The 17,915-nt window shown below is 45.2% G+C and overlaps 1 protein-coding gene and 1 long non-coding RNA gene across 5 annotated transcripts in view; one reads left to right on the forward strand and one right to left on the reverse strand.

Annotated features, from left to right (window-relative positions):
• The window catches only part of PAX7 (paired box 7), a 193,887-nt gene that overhangs the window by 54,997 nt on the left and 120,975 nt on the right, over positions 1-17,915 (forward strand). The window lies entirely within an intron of this gene.
• The window catches only part of LOC134965767 (uncharacterized), a 168,719-nt gene that overhangs the window by 8,495 nt on the left and 142,309 nt on the right, over positions 1-17,915 (reverse strand). For 2 of the 3 annotated variants that reach the window (XR_010188511.1, XR_010188510.1), the window contains exon 4: positions 12,103-16,250. This is a non-coding gene — a long non-coding RNA (uncharacterized LOC134965767). Of the gene's footprint in view, positions 1-12,102; positions 16,251-17,915 lie in introns of those variants that run through there. The other variant, XR_010188512.1, reaches the window with a different exon arrangement.

Genomic DNA, 17,915 nt, shown 5'->3' on the forward strand with positions numbered 1-17,915 from the left:
GGGGAGCCGGATAGGTGCGAAAAATCCGATCGCACCGGTGATAGCAAGAAGATTGACAGGAAGAGGGCGTTTGTGGGCGGCAACTGACTGTTTTCAGGGAGTGTCTGGAAAAACGCAGGAGGGTCCCGGCCTTTTGCGGGAGGATTTGTTACGTCAGTTCCAGCCCCAAACATCGCAGCGGCTGAGTAAGTCCTGGGCTGTGCAGAGACTGCACAAACTTCTGTCTCTCCTGCACATGCGATCGCACCCCTGCACAGCGATTTCCCCTCTGCCTGCAGGCGGCGATTACCTGGTCGCAGGGATGCAAAAAATGCACCCTAGCGATAAGGTCTGAATTACCCCCATGGGCTGGATGCTGGCCACACTTTATGTTCCCATGCCGGTGTTACATGCTACAGAAGTCTCACAGGCAGCCATGCTCTGTAATGGCAAACACCAGCGCTGATCAGACGTGTATTTATGTAGAGTGAAGGCGGATGTTAGACTCGGGGGAGTCTTTTCACGCTTTCCGTCCTGACAGCTCCTGCAGCCAAGGATGGAATCCTGAAAACATTCTGTGCACCGACAGAGCTGCTGCTAAATTCCCAAACTGAATCCTGTTGGGATATAATGTGCATCTTTCCCAGGGGCTGTGTTCACCGCTATGGTCCTACTTTATAAGGCTGGGGCACCTGCCCCAGGTGCCGCGAGGGGTGCAGAGAGTGCGATATGATTTGGGGGCCCTCTGAGGCTGTTTTCTTTTTGATTTTCATAACTTTATGCATGTTAGGATTGTGACTTAGATCTACCTGAAAGCAGCAGAGTCAAACTGAGTTCAATGAAGTGTTTTCTTGGTTATTCGTCGCCTGATCTCAGTGGTCACCTCACCCACTGGCGCTACTAATATCCAGCTCTCTGGGGTGTGAATATTCCTTCCTTCTGATTGCAAATAGCCAAAAGATTAGTAGCAGCAGCTGCCTGGAAGGGGAACAATAGAGGGACCTAGGAAGTAGAGAAATTGAAAAACGAGAAACACCTAATCAGAGCGGCTGAAAGTTCATCCAGTCAGAATGCGGGGCTCAGCGTGACCTCGGACTCCGACGGGAAAGCTGTTTACTCAGATGAAAAAGCAGAACATTTAATGAAAGTCTTTAGAAACGTATATAGCTGGTACTAATGGCTGCCCTCTCCGAACCTGACTATTAACACGCACGCAATACAAACAGACCCAGTGATGTATAAATACACAGCTGCCGCCATGGAACCACCGGGGCCAACACCAAACACAGGGTCAAAATCGTATATCTGAATAAAACAGAGAGAAGCGTTTCAGTCTTAGGAGCCATTGTCTCAGTGAATGGGTCTATAATTGGCTACGGGGGTAATTCTGAGTTGATCGCAGCAGCAAGTTTGTTAGCAGTTGGGAAAAACCATGTGCGCTGCAGGTGGGGCAGATGTAACATGTGCAGAGAGAGTTAGATTTGGGTGGGTTATTTCGTTTCTGTGCAGGGTAAATACTGGCTGCTTTATTTTTACACTGCAATTAAGATTTCAGTTTGAATACACCCCACCCAAATCTAACTCTCTCTGCACATGTTACATCTGCCTCCCCTGCAGTGCACATGGTTTTGCCCAACGGCTAACAAATTTGCTGCTGCGATCAACTCAGAATTAGGCCCTACGAGCGAATCACAATGTGGGATTGGAGTACCGATGGTCCCACCTATGTGTAAACCATATATGAGCTGGTAGGGGTGAATAACGCACAAGTATGACGCTGTTACGGTGTGTTTATGGCGATGCGTGGCTTTTAAACCAAAGAAAATGATCCAAAAACCTGCAACACCTTGAGGCAACAGCAGTCAGTAGTGTTCACGGTGCAAGTACGTAAAGCAGTGTATGTAGGTGAAAGTAATTGGAATTTTCCCTTACGGTCATTAATTATATGCAACGTAAATGAGGCAAAAATGAAAAGCTTAGCTGTGACATTTCCAGCTGTACAATACATGTATGGTACAGTACACAGGATGCACAGACTGAGATCAATGTATCTCTCACTTGCATAGTGCAAGCCCCAACCCTATATAAATCTAAATATATATATATATATATGTAGACAAAAGAGGCGGCACTCCAAGACGTATATAGAAAACCAAACTTTAGTTCGCACAAACAGTGCAAATAATGTCAACGTTTCGGGGAATGATACCCCATCATCCTGATGAAGGGGTAATCATTCCCCGAAACGCTGACATTAATTGCACTGTTTGTGTGCACTAAAGTTTGGTTTTCTATATAAGTCTTGGAGTGCCGCCTCTTTTGTCTACATATGTAGGGGGTTGCTATACTCCAGGAAGGCACACAAGCCAGTTAAAAGTATTTGGGCTCCAGCTGCCCAGTTGGAGTGCCGGATTTGTTCTAATATATATATAAATAAATAAATACAGGGTAATGCAGCGGGTTCAAACATTGCCCCTTATTTGGTTATTCCTATATAAAAACTGAGAAATTCCTCCCTCGTCACTGAATTTGTTCCCCCAACTTTACTGACGTGTTGCCACCTGCGGACAGAATGGCATAGCACGAGACGTGTGTGAGCCGCCCGACGTGTTAAGATAAAGGAAGAACTTGGAAAAGAAGATATCTCTAGATATGTTCGGGCAAAACCGAGGGAACAATTAGGCCGCAAAGCTCTCCACTGTTTTCTACAGGATTTATAGAGTAAATTAGAATTGCAACCTCATCCAAATTTCATGTAAAACCCAAGTACCAATACACACATGTATAGAAAAATAATACATATCGGTTGGTTGTTTTTCATTCAGTGGAAGCTGATGGTGAGGAACATACTGCATATAAAATGGAAAGCTAAGTCCTAAATGCGTAAATCCCTATATACAAAGGACTTCGCCGACATAATTTGAGAAACCGACGTATTGTCACGTAAGGATGGGCCAAAATATTTATTTTCTTTTATCCGTGTTTCTTTGAAAGGGTTTAAACTGTGTTTTATGGGGAAACGTATGACGGTCCCTACCCCCCGAAACACTCCCGTCAGTTTTTTTTTTTTTCCAATTCTTACAAATGAGAACATCACCTATTCAAGCGGATTGATGAACTCGACAAAAAAGTTTATTAAGAGAGAGAGGAGACAAAGGCTGTAAAGGGCTCATGCAACTGCAGGCCAGTATATAAAGTTGGTGCCATTGTCCTGGCGGGGCTGACGCATGAATACTCCTGAATGGCCTTCTTTAGAGTGACAAGATCAAGCTAGACAACAGCATGTTAAAAGGAGGGCTGTTTTCTTTCTCCAGCCAAAGATTTGTCCCTTCTCGGGGTCTGCATTAATGTACATCTGCAGTGGGTGGAATAATGCTGCGGATTTGTGTCTCCAGACCCCTTCACCGCCAACACCCTGATTCTGTTACGCCATATGCCACAAATGAGAGATCTTTAGTAAACCAACAATATCCAGGGGGAGACAAGTAATCTCCCATGTCTGACGGGAAGGGGGTCAACGACGGCCAGTTGGTAAAATGATTTTCCAATCCCCCTTTAAAAAGGGCAGAAGTCTACAGATAGGAGCAGCGATAATTATATTTAAACACAATTAATGTTCTCCGTGGTTGGTAGTTTACATCAAGCTCTGGAACCCTGATGGGGACCTGCTATTATGTCAGCAAGAGTGGGAGCCGGCGAGCAGGGCCCTCTGACCCTTCTTCTGTTACTCTTCTGTTCCAATTATAAAGCGCTACAGAATATGTTTGTGCCATATAAGTACTTGTTAATAAGAACGAATAAACTAGTAACCATTCTGCAGTCATGAGGGCAACGTGAGAACCTCTGTGGTTTCCTATAGACAATAACGAGTAGGTACATTGAAGTAATACTCGCTCCTGATATACCGGCTGCAGCCAGATATATTGCACTTGTAATTACGCAGAACGTAGGCAGCTCCCTGTAAGGCTAATGGATGACAATCTGCTAGACGGAAAGGGTTAATACGATGCCTTCACATCTATCAGTGTGATGTAAAGGCCAGATGCCTTAGTAGGAGTTAGCATAGAGGGGTGGAAGGTCAAGTGGTAATCAAAAAGGCAAAAAGAAAACAGAGAGCAGAAGCCCCTGGCCTCCTCCCCCTGCTGAATAGAACAGTTGCTGCTTCATGGCTGAGGAAAGTGGAACTCCCCTCCGGGGTCTACTCTGACTTGTGACCCCTGCAGCCACTACTTAACACTTTCAAAGGATGCCGTAGCCCTAGAGAGATGACCTGGGCAGAAGCCCACTCCCAAACCTGCAGCGGGATCAGGGGAAACCAGGAGTGGGCTGGGGAGAGGGACCTGGCAGGGCCTAAAGTGAGAAAACAGAGGGAAGAATGATTTGGGGATCTAGGCTTAAATCAACGACCTGACAAACTGTGCTGTGTAGGGCTATATGCAGGGCCTGAGTCACAATTGTTGTCCGCATTTGAGCTACGATCGTCTCTCTGCACGTGTGTCTAAGTCGCACTGTGTTGGTCTTGCAACTGTGGTTGTAGAGGATTCGCACTGCGCTGGTCTTGCAACTGTGGTTGTAGAGGATTCGCACTGCTCTGGTCCTGTGACAGTGGTTGCAGAGAGGATTTGCACTGCGCTGGTCCTGTGACAGTGGTTGTATAGAGGATTTGCACTGCTCTGGTCCTGTGACAGTGGTTGTATAGAGGATTCGCACTGTGCTGGTCCTGTGACAGTGGTTGTATAGAGGATTTGCACTGCTCTGGTCCTGTGACAGTGGTTGCAGAGAGGATTTGCACTGTGCTGGTCCTGTGACAGTGGTTGCATAGAGGATTTGCACTGCGCTGGTCCTGTGACAGTGGTTGCAGAGAGGATTTGCACTGCGCTGGTCCTGTGACAGTGGTTGTATAGAGGATTTGCACTGTGCAGGTCCTGTGACAGTGGTTGCAGAGAGGATTCGCACTGCTCTGGTCCTGTGACAGTGGTTGTATAGAGGATTTGCACTGCGCTGGTCCTGTGACAGTGGTTGTATAGAGGATTCGCACTGCGCTGGTCCTGTGACAGTGGTTGCAGAGAGGATTCGCACTGCTCTGGTCCTGTGACAGTGGTTGCAGAGAGGATTTGCACTGCGCTGGTCCTGTGACAGTGGTTGTATAGAGGATTTGCACTGTGCAGGTCCTGTGACAGTGGTTGCAGAGAGGATTCGCACTGCTCTGGTCCTGTGACAGTGGTTGTATAGAGGATTCGCACTGCTCTGGTCCTGTGACAGTGGTTGTATAGAGGATTCGCACTGCTCTGGTCCTGTGACAGTGGTTGCAGAGAGGATTTGCACTGCTCTGGTCCTGTGACAGTGGTTGCATAGAGGATTTGCACTGTGCTGGTCCTGTGACAGTAGTTGCATAGAGGATTTGCACTGTGCTGGTCCTGTGACATTGGTTGTATAGAGGATTTGCACTGCTCTGGTCCTGTGACAGTGGTTGCAGAGAGGATTCGCACTGTGCTGGTCCTGTGACATTGGTTGTATAGAGGATTTGCACTGTGCTGGTCCTGTGACAGTGGTTGTATAGAGGATTTGCACTGCGCTGGTCCTGTGACATTGGTTGTATAGAGGATTCGCACTGCTCTGGTCCTGTGACATTGGTTGTATAGAGGATTTGCACTGCTCTGGTCCTGTGACAGTGGTTGCAGAGAGGATTCGCACTGTGCTGGTCCTGTGACATTGGTTGTATAGAGGATTTGCACTGCGCTGGTCCTGTGACAGTGGTTGTATAGAGGATTTGCACTGCGCTGGTCCTGTGACATTGGTTGTATAGAGGATTCGCACTGCTCTGGTCCTGTGACAGTGGTTGCAGAGAGGATTCGCACTGCTCTGGTCCTGTGACAGTGGTTGTATAGAGGATTCGCACTGCGCTGGTCCTGTGACAGTGGTTGCAGAGAGGATTTGCACTGCTCTGGTCCTGTGACAGTGGTTGTATAGAGGATTTGCACTGCTCTGGTCCTGTGACATTGGTTGTATAGAGGATTTGCACTGTGCTGGTCCTGTGACAGTGGTTGTATAGAGGATTTGCACTGCGCTGGTCCTGTGACAGTGGTTGTATAGATGATTCGCACTGCTCTGGTCCTGTGACATTGGTTGTATAGAGGATTTGCACTGCGCTGGTCCTGTGACAGTGGTTGTATAGAGGATTTGCACTGCGCTGGTCCTGTGACAGTGGTTGCAGAGAGGATTTGCACTGTGCTGGTCCTGTGACAGTGGTTGCAGAGAGGATTCGCACTGCGCTGGTCCTGTGACAGTGGTTGCAGAGAGGATTTGCACTGCGCTGGTCCTGTGACAGTGGTTGCAGAGAGGATTTGCACTGCGCTGGTCCTGTGACATTGGTTGTATAGAGGATTTGCACTGCTCTGGTCCTGTGACAGTGGTTGTATAGAGGATTTGCACTGCGCTGGTCCTGTGACAGTGGTTGTATAGAGGATTCGCACTGCGCTGGACCTGTGAAAGTGGTTGCAGAGAGGATTTGCACTGCTCTGGTCCTGTGACAGTGGTTGTATAGAGGATTCGCACTGCGCTGGTCCTGTGACAGTGGTTGCAGAGAGGATTCGCACTGCTCTGGTCCTGTGACAGTGGTTGTATAGAGGATTCGCACTGCGCTGGACCTGTGAAAGTGGTTGCAGAGAGGATTTGCACTGTGCTGGTCCTGTGACAGTGGTTGCAGAGAGGATTCGCACTGCGCTGGTCCTGTGACAGTGGTTGCAGAGAGGATTCGCACTGTGCTGGTCCTGTGACAGTGGTTGCAGAGAGGATTCGCACTGCGCTGGTCCTGTGACAGTGGTTGCAGAGAGGATTCGCACTGCGCTGGTCCTGTGACAGTGGTTGCAGAGAGGATTTGCACTGCTCTGGTCCTGTGACAGTAGTTGCAGAGAGGATTTGCACTGCGCTGGTCCTGTGACAGTGGTTGTATGGAGGATTTGCACTGCTCTGGTCCTGTGACAGTAGTTGCAGAGAGGATTTGCACTGTGCTGGTCCTGTGACAGTGGTTGCAGAGAGGATTTGCACTGCGCTGGTCCTGTGACAGTGGTTGCAGAGAGGATTTGCACTGCTCTGGTCCTGTGACAGTGGTTGTATAGAGGATTTGCACTGCGCTGGTCCTGTGACAGTGGTTGCAGAGAGGATTCGCACTGCTCTGGTGCTGTGACAGTGGTTGTATAGAGGATTCGCACTGCGCTGGACCTGTGAAAGTGGTTGCAGAGAGGATTTGCACTGCTCTGGTCCTGTGACATTGGTTGTATAGAGGATTCGCACTGTGCTGGTCCTGTGACAGTGGTTGCAGAGAGGATTTGCACTGTGCTGGTCCTGTGACAGTGGTTGCAGAGAGGATTCGCACTGCGCTGGTCCTGTGACAGTGGTTGCAGAGAGGATTTGCACTGCGCTGGTCCTGTGACAGTGGTTGCAGAGAGGATTTGCACTGCTCTGGTCCTGTGACAGTGGTTGTATAGAGGATTTGCACTGCGCTGGTCCTGTGACAGTGGTTGTATAGAGGATTCGCACTGTGCTGGTCCTGTGACAGTGGTTGTATAGAGGATTCGCACTGCGCTGGTCCTGTGACAGTGGTTGCAGAGAGGATTCGCACTGTGCTGGTCCTGTGACAGTGGTTGTATAGAGGATTTGCACTGCTCTGGTCCTGTGACAGTGGTTGTATGGAGGATTTGCACTGCTCTGGTCCTGTGACAGTGGTTGTATAGAGGATTCGCACTGCGCTGGTCCTGTGACAGTGGTTGTATAGAGGATTTGCACTGCGCTGGTCCTGTGACATTGGTTGTATAGAGGATTTGCACTGCTCTGGTCCTGTGACAGTGGTTGCAGAGAGGATTCGCACTGCTCTGGTCCTGTGACAGTGGTTGTATAGAGGATTTGCACTGCTCTGGTCCTGTGACAGTGGTTGCAGAGAGGATTTGCACTGCTCTGGTCCTGTGACAGTGGTTGTATGGAGGATTTGCACTGCGCTGGTCCTGTGACAGTGGTTGTATAGAGGATTCGCACTGTGCTGGTCCTGTGACAGTGGTTGTATAGAGGATTCGCACTGTGCTGGTCCTGTGACAGTGGTTGCAGAGAAGATTTGCACTGCGCTGGTCCTGTGACAGTGGTTGTATAGAGGATTTGCACTGCGCTGGTCCTGTGACATTGGTTGTATAGAGGATTTGCACTGCTCTGGTCCTGTGACAGTGGTTGCAGAGAGGATTCGCACTGTGCTGGTCCTGTGACAGTGGTTGTATAGAGGATTCGCACTGTGCTGGTCCTGTGACAGTGGTTGCAGAGAGGATTTGCACTGCGCTGGTCCTGTGACAGTGGTTGCAGAGAGGATTTGCACTGCTCTGGTCCTGTGACATTGGTTGTATAGAGGATTTGCACTGCGCTGGTCCTGTGACAGTGGTTGTATAGAGGATTTGCACTGCGCTGGTCCTGTGACAGTGGTTGTATAGAGGATTCGCACTGTGCTGGTCCTGTGACAGTGGTTGCAGAGAAGATTTGCACTGCGCTGGTCCTGTGACAGTGGTTGTATAGAGGATTTGCACTGCGCTGGTCCTGTGACATTGGTTGTATAGAGGATTCGCACTGTGCTGGTCCTGTGACAGTGGTTGCAGAGAAGATTTGCACTGCGCTGGTCCTGTGACAGTGGTTGTATAGAGGATTTGCACTGCGCTGGTCCTGTGACATTGGTTGTATAGAGGATTTGCACTGCTCTGGTCCTGTGACAGTGGTTGCAGAGAGGATTCGCACTGTGCTGGTCCTGTGACAGTGGTTGTATAGAGGATTCGCACTGTGCTGGTCCTGTGACAGTGGTTGCAGAGAGGATTTGCACTGCGCTGGTCCTGTGACAGTGGTTGCAGAGAAGATTTGCACTGCGCTGGTCCTGTGACATTGGTTGTAGAGAGGATTCGCACTGCTCTGGTCCTGTGACAGTGGTTGCAGAGAGGATTTGCACTGCGCTGGTCCTGTGACAGTGGTTGCAGAGAAGATTTGCACTGCGCTGGTCCTGTGACAGTGGTTGTATAGAGGATTTGCACTGCGCTGGTCCTGTGACATTGGTTGTATAGAGGATTTGCACTGCTCTGGTCCTGTGACATTGGTTGTATAGAGGATTTGCACTGCTCTGGTCCTGTGACAGTGGTTGTATAGAGGATTCGCACTGCGCTGGTCCTGTGACAGTGGTTGCAGAGAGGATTAGCACTGCGCTGGTTCTGCAATGGCGGTTGCAGAGAGTATTTATTTGCAACGTGATTGACAGTCAGGGGCCATTTGCGGGAGGTAACGGGGTGTGGCAGCAAAAATGCAGGTGTGTGGTGACAGTGTTGTGGACATGTTTGAGGCTGCATCTGCGCACCCGTACGCAGCTGCAATGGTATCTCACTACCTGCGGCCATGCTGCGTGAACATAGAGCTACTCAGAACTTTTATATAGGGACTGTTCTGCGACTGACTATGCGTCATTGTAAGCAGCTGCTAGGACTTGCAAAATCGCTGTTGGGTGTCTCGAAACAAATCCAGGCAGCTGAGACATTTTCATATTTTCGCACAGCGCTGCGTATGCATTTGTTTACTTCTCTGAGTGAGGCTCTCCAAGCACCTGGTACTGCCGAGATAGCCGCCGGATTCTAGTGTATGTACAGATCACCGAGATACACCTGCGGGAGTTACTGTACCCAAGAGCAAGCACATATGTACACTATGTAACACTTATTCACTAACTTATATCGCGCCGCCTACATTTGGCTGATCTTAACATCAGTAGAATATTATCCTGGAACGAGCGCCTCTTATATACTTCCCACTACTGTCCGGCAGCAACCCCTCCCATCTTTCTGATGGTTATCTAAGCAGTGCCCTGTTTTCTCACTTACTACAAATCACTTGTAGATCACTTGACCTAACCAGACTTAATGAGGCCAGGTCTGTTCTCCAAGGTGCACATGTCAAACAGAGGAAGCGGCTCACAGACCTCTGCATATGTGTGGTTCTGCCTGCTGTATACACACGTGGCTGCTACAGCTGCATATCTGCTATCTGCAAGTGTCCTCTGTCCTGGGAATAAACCGGGCTGCATGCTTTACACATCCTCTGTCTGTAACTCTGTCTGCAGCTCCCATGTATGTGCATGATATGATGGCATGCAGATATTAATAGTTTAATGTATAGGAAGGCTGCATCGATTTGCCAATTATAATTTAAACTGTGATGGGACATGATATCCGTATATTGCACATATAATAAGGCATGTCTCTTCTGGTCAAGTCTCACCAGTCACCAGCAACACAACACCTGATAAATGACATATAACCTAGCAAACAACATAACATCTGATATATAACCTAATAAATGACACATTACCTGATAAATAACATGTACTGTAACCGAACAAATGACACAACAGCTGATGATACATAACCTGATAGATGACACTACCTGATGAATGACATATAACCCAACAAGTAACACCTGATAAATGACACATAACATGATAAATGACATATAACCCAACAAGTATACCTAATAAATTATACATAACCTGATAAATGATACATAACCTGATAAATGACATATAACCCAACAGTACACCTGATAAATGATACATAACCTGATAAATGACATATAACCCAACAAGCAAAACATTGGCCCTCATTCCAAGTTGATCGCTAGCTGCTTTCGTTCGCAGCGCAGCGAATAGGTAAAAAAGCGTCACTTCTGCGCATGCGTATGGGGCGCAGTGCGCACGCACGACATACTTTCACAAAAGCCGATGCAGTTTCACACAAGGTCTACCGACGCTTTTCAGTCGTACTGCTGCCCGCATAGTGATTGACAGGAAGTGGGTGTTTCTGGGTGGTAACTGGCCGTTTTCGGGGAGTGTGTGTAAAAACGCAGGCGTGTCGGATAAAAACGCAGGAGTGGCTGGGAAAACGTAGGCGTGGCTGGCCGAACGCAGGGCGTGTTTGTGACGTCAAAACAGGAACTAAACAGTCTGAAGTAATCGCAAGCTAGGAGTAGTCTCGAGCTGCTCAGAAACTGCACAATCTTTTTTTGTAGAAGCGCCGCGATCCTTTCGGTCACACTTCTGCTAAGCTAAGATACACTCCCAGAGGGCGGCGGCTTATTGTTTGCACTGCTGCTAAAAGCAGCTAGCGAGCGAACAACTCAGAATGAGGGCCAATGTCTGAATATAGATACATAACCTAGTAAAGTACTTAACACCTGAAAAATGATACATAACCTGATAGATAAAACAATACCTGATAATTGACACATAGGTAAGAAATCAATTCTGCACGATTGCCGTAAAAGTGCCTATAGAACAGTCAGGGGAAGGCACTTTGCGACCAGTATTGTCAATATTTTTTTATCGCACTCTTTGCAGGTGTGCAGGAAAATTAGCTAAGCGTGCCGTCCGTAACTGACAGTAATGCACAGAATTGATTTCCCCTATAACCTGATAAATGACACGACGCCTGATAAATGACACATGGCCTTATAGAAATATGTGGCAAGATGTGTAGTGTAACTAACAGGTACACTGTTTGCTCATCTAGGAAGATGCTAAATGAAGACTTTTCTGAGAGGTCGGGGAAGTGAAAGATGAGACTATGTACTTACCTGACCTTACACACTGACAGGGGTCTTCAGAGACCCTCTGAGCACATGTTCTATATAACAGTAACAGGAATGTCGCCTAGGGCAGTGAGCGCAGAAAGTCTCTATATTTATAGACCACAGAGTGACTGGCCAGAGAGTAACCTTCCAGCCGCTACATCAGGAAAGCTGACAGACATCTCCTATACTTTCATTGTAACATTCAGACACAAGACTGCGCTACTTCCTGAGTAACATAACTTCTATATCATGTAAATATCACCATAATGTCATTTTAGTGTCAGATGCAAGGAAACACGGGCAAAGATACAGCCAGTCACTGATTCATCCACTTAAGGTGCCACGAGTCACCGCGGCCACGCTAAAAACATACAATGAATTCCAATTATGTTATATCAGCAGAACCCAGAAGACAAATAAAAAGCTGAAAATGCCTGTTAAAACCTCACATAAAAATAACATTGCAATAAAGTGCATTCTGACAAAACGTACAATAAACAGTTGCAAAATCTGTATTTCATCATGCATTCGGTAATGGCAGAAAACAAGCTGTGAATACATACCTAGTGCTGGTGGTGTATGTTTGTCTTGCTTTGACTGTTTAAAGATCTTTTAAATGCATGTGACAGAAATATCAGAGAGAGTGTAAGATCATTTAATATCATACAATTACCGTGGCCTTATTATTAACATGGGTTTAAAGCAAAAACGAAGAATCAATTTTTGGTATCGTTACAATAATCTTTGTATATTAATCTGAGAAATACTGGTGGTTACTGCTGAAGCTACTAAGTATGCGGCAGATTAAAATTATTTATTAAATATATATGTTATAGCCAACACAGATACAGCAAAGTAGGATCCGCCACACACAAAACTATTTGATCAATGTTTTTTTTTTTTTCCATCCTGTTTTCAATTTCCAGAGATAAACATAAAGGCTGGACCATAGCTATTAATCTGACCCTGTTACCCGGACGGCAGCTACACCCCTAAAACACAAAAGGTCCTTCCCCTATCGTTGCTGCAGGTGGTAGCTGAATGTATTTTGCATGTAGAGTGCAGGTAGCCGCTATCTCTGTAGAACGTTATTTATGAAGGGGACGACGCAGAGCAATTTGTTACAGGACCCTCCGGAACTGATGAGAGGATTTCAGGTCGTGTTATGATTCTGTATGCATTTGGCGCTGTCACGTGACGCCGCTGTGTTTAGTAAATCATAAAGCTTGTCTCTGTTTGAGAATATAGATTGTGTATTGACCTGGATTTGTGATGTGTGAAACTATAGCTAATGAAACTGAAATTAGAAAGAAATGGAACATGTTCTAAATGACAAGCTGAATCTTACAAATAATGTAAACCATTTTATGATGGTTTGTATTCTGCAAAATGCAATATAAAGACTTTTGTTGACATTAAGAAGTCATAGAACACTGTCGATAAATATTCATTACGAGAACTGAATACAACAATAAAAGATGTACCGTGTTTCTATAGACTATGGCTCTGTGAGATATATATATATATATATATTTTTTTTTTTTTTTTTTTTTTTTATTACCAGCATTTTAAACCCCTACTATCTTGCAAATTCCATCCCTAACATTATGCGGCGGAAGCTCCGGTTATATACACACTGGTGTGTAAATTCTTCTTTTAATTTGCGTGTTTAATGATGAGAAATAAGCACACGTAAACCGATATGAAAATAGTAATCATTGTATCAAATAGATGAGTAAATATGTGTGTTTTATGGTTATTTAAGTTGTGCTACATTATTTCGGTGATTCCTGTCCCATATCGGTGTGCCTGATGAGCCTTAAGGCAGCTGAAAACTTGCAAATTGCTTTCATCTCAATTACAGCGCGTTGTATGCAATGAGATGCGGTTAGCAGGCGCTAACATATGCTTTTGGCGTGATCAAGGGAACAGCGGTTTTTGTTTTGAGTATGTTGTTAAATGCAAATCAACACATACACAGATGCAACGCAGTTTATACTAATTTCTTCTCGCATTTAATCATTCACAAAAATTAGAAAGAAAATAATGACGTTAAAACCGCCGGTGTGTACACAGTTTATGGTAGTGGGCAGCGCAATTCATTGCCATGCAATGACCCTAACCGATACCACATAGAGTTCCATGGCCAAACATACGTTGAATGTAAGGTATCCGTCCCAGGATCAGGTCACAGCAAGTTCCTTAACAAGCCACATTTAATTAAGAGGGAATTCAGGCATATCATTTAATTGTTTTGCTCGGCAGAATGTTGAGGTGGTGTAAATTTAATGGGCCACGGGAGGTAAGAAAAACCTAAACCACTGTCAAGAACATCAGCAGATGTTGGTATGGAGGAAGCAGATTGGGGGATGAAGCCCTCGGACATAGGAATAGTGACCATTTGTTTGCAATTTATACATTGTACCTTCCACTTTTATTTTCTCCCACAATTTGCTGGAGTGGGTCCAGTTCTCTCGCAGGCATAGAACCTCTCTCCCCTTCCAATGCGCTCTTCAGTGTATAAGCGGATTCTGGGATAGCAGCCAGCCGTCTGGGCGCACAAACATAGGAGAAGCACCCTTGCCCTTTCCTCACCACTACAAATCTTCAGGTTACCACTTATGGAAAATGAATCGCTTCTATTAATACCAGGAATTTTCCATTGCAGAACTGCATTTTGCCTATAGCTTTTTCATTCTTTTTTGTAACTTTTTTCCCCCCCGTCTTTTTTGGTTCTTTGCAAACTTATGACATTGGTTGAGGAAATGGGAATTCTAAACCGGAAATAATTGGGTCGGTCTGTGGTCTGTCATCAATAAGTGACGTATCGCTTGTGTATGTGAGATGATCTGTAACGTGTTTCAGCAAGTGCTAATGACGGGAAGCTAGAACATGAATAATAACTGAGTCATTAACGCTGGGATCTTGGCACCCCCGTTGTCTCCCCAGCGGTCACGGCGATGGGTCTCTCTCGCACACCGAGCCGGGCTCCTTTATAAGTCTTGAATAACTCTATGGCTGGGAGAGTGCCTGGGAGTGTTAGCCTGACACAGTGTGTAACAGTAATTAAGAAATAAGCCTCTTGCCCAGTTTCACAGTAATCAATGTGCTAAGTAACTTCCATGGTCCAATGCCTCAAAAATCGCCATTAGCCTACGCCACTTATGGCCAGAAAATTACTTATTTTCTGCCTTTCATCAGCTGCAGCCTGGAGTCTTCACTTTGCCGTATTTATACATTTGCACTTAAACAATGACAATAAACACGTTCCCAGAGTGTTGCAAATCAGAAATTTGTCCCATTTTCTCCACCACCTTGCAGTGCGCGTCGGCTGCATGGTGTAAGGTCAGTGGCCAAAAGCCTTTGCGCAAGAGCCGGCGGGACAGAAGAGGTGGATTCCATGTCTGATAGGGTGTAACGGTATCGCCATAGGTTACTACACATGAAACAGCGTTCTACAAGGACGTGTATCCCCGCAGCCGCCTGTATTTGGAATCGGAAGGGTAATGCATTATTACATCGCAGGGGCTGATCTAAAACTGTTGGATTTTATTGTGTAGTGCAAATACAGGTTGAGTATCCCATATCCAAATATTCCGAAATACGGAATATTCCGAAATACGGACTTTTTTGAGTGAGAGTGAGATAGTGAAACCTTTGTTTTTTGATGGCTCAGTGTACACAAACTTTGTTTAATACACAAAGTTATTAAAAATATTGTATTACATGACCTTCAGGCTGTGTGTATAAGGTTATATGAAACATAAATGAATTGTGTGAATGTAGACACACTTTGTTTAATGCACAAAGTTATTAAAAATATTGGTTAAAATGACCTTCAGGCTGTGTGTATAAGGTGTATATGAAACATAAATGCATTCTGTGCTTAGATTTAGGTCCCATCACCATGATATCTCATTATGGTATGCAATTATTCCAAAATACGGAAAAATCCGATATCCAAAATACCTCTGGTCCCAAGCATTTTGGATAAGGGATACTCAACCTGTATTAACATTTGAGGTTTGGGTTTTTTTGCGTGTTGTTTATTCAATAACATACGTGTCTACTGACATTTCGTATTTTAATTACTGAGGCCAATCTGTAGTAACCCATAGCAACGAGTCAGACATTTGTTTCACTGTCTAACTTGGACAGGATGAATGGAAGAATTATTAGTGAACAATCAGATTGTAGCTTTTATCAAGCTGAATGATTTCTATGAGAGGAAGAGAGCACCAGGTTCAGGTGTTGGATTAATGAGAGTAAGGTTAGAATTCAGTGCAGGAACAGAGAAGCCACCTCCGTAATATGACTTCTGTGTCATTAAACCCCAGGTAGGACAGGTCAGAGAAGTGAGGGAAATTACAGGCCTTGCTGATAACCCTCTGCAGGAGGCCGGGAATACTGGGATAAAATGGCTGAGGGCTCCGATCCCTGCGGTGTCCCACCTCATACTAAGAATTCTTTCCTACAATTGGAATAGGGGGGGGAGAGGGGGTAACCCCTGTATAAGGGCATACGGTAGTATTCTGTTACCAGGCAGGAGTTCAGTTCTCTGTGGTAAACGGAACGACCCCTGCGGTGGAAGTCTCCTCAGGGTATCTTTGTCCCGTCTGTCAGGGGTTTTCTTTTCTCTACGGAGAAGTTGGAAGGAAATAGATAAATACATTATTACACGTTCGAGCTGGTATATTTCAGTTTCAGGACTAAAGCATACACTACTAATACATACAAGAAGATATCACGGATAGTGTAATGGTTAGCATGACTGCATCACAGCACTGAGGTCATGGGTTTGATTACCACCATGGCCATAACTGTGTGGAGTTTGTATATTCTCCCTGTACCTGCGTGGTAGGTTCATTGGCTCCCAACAAAATTAACCCTAGCGTGAATGTGTCTGCGTGTACGTGTGATAGGGAATATAGATTGTAAGCTCCACTGGAGAAGGGACTGATGTGAATGGCCAAATACTCTCTGTACAGCGCTGCGGAATATGTGTGCGCTATATAAATAAATGGTAATAATACCACAGCACAGGACAGTTCAGCCTGCAAATATCCATTCTAAGGTTCCCTAATAACGTGCTTACTGTATGACACGTGGACATTGATCATTGATACATGTCATGTTCATGTTAATCTGTCATCCTAAAACACTGCCCGCTAAACTGTACTCAGGAAAGTCCAACACAGAGTAATCTAACACAATGCAGAGAGAGCGCAAACACGGATATGGAAACATGAGAGACAGCCGATCATTTTAAGATGAAGTTAAACTAAACCATATACTAGAACTCAATGTAAGAGGTGTCTATTCATACATATGGAATACACATGTATTTTACATACACTTACATTGATCTTATAGTTCTGCCTTACTAACCGGAAGCTGCCATAATAATGATATTTTGAGCTTATATATATAACACACCTGCAGTGACTGATTGATTAGGCACAATTATGTGCACAGGAAATAGCTCAAAAAGATAACAATGCAAAAGGTAATACAGAATTACAAGGTACATACAAACTACACACCTATAAATCATATATACACCCACACAAACACATTTTATATAATTATGTTTATAGTGCACAATCCCTGAAAAACTTACAAAAGTTGTATTTGATGGATGAATGGAACTTGTATTTACATGCAGTGAAAAGGATTGGTATTTTGGCCCAGATTTATAAAGCCTTGGAAAGAGATAAATTGCACAGTGATAAAGTATCAACCAACCAGCGCCTAACTGCCATGTTACAGACACTCGGGCAGATGTATTAAGCCTGGAGAAGTGATAAGTGATACGTGGAAGGTAATAACGCACCAGCCAATCAGCTCCTGTCATTTTTCAAACCTGTAATGATTGGATGGTGCGTTATCACCTTCCACTTATCACTGCTTTATCACTTCTCCAGGCTTAATACACCCGCCCCACTGATTGAAAAATGACAGTTAGGAGCTGATTAGTTGGTACTTGAACATCTGGGCCTTAATTTGCTTTTATGAACTGTTCACCTTTGCACCATCTGTTTGGCCAAATTGGCTGCACTAATTACACACTTCTCGGTAACCAACTAAAAACACTCTGCGCTAAATGTCTGTAATAGTAATCAATGCAAGTGCAATGATAATCAGTGTAAGAGCTGGTGGTACACGTGTAGTGATAATCAGTGTAAGAGCTGGTGGTACACGTGTAGTGATAATCAATGTAAGAGCTGGTGGTACACAAGATGTGATAATCAATGTGAGTACTGGTGGTACACGTGTACTGATAATCAGTGTAAGAGCTGGTG

The sequence above is a fragment of the Pseudophryne corroboree genome, chromosome 10 (assembly GCF_028390025.1).
Source record: "Pseudophryne corroboree isolate aPseCor3 chromosome 10, aPseCor3.hap2, whole genome shotgun sequence".
NCBI classification, from domain to species: Eukaryota; Metazoa; Chordata; class Amphibia; order Anura; family Myobatrachidae; genus Pseudophryne; species Pseudophryne corroboree.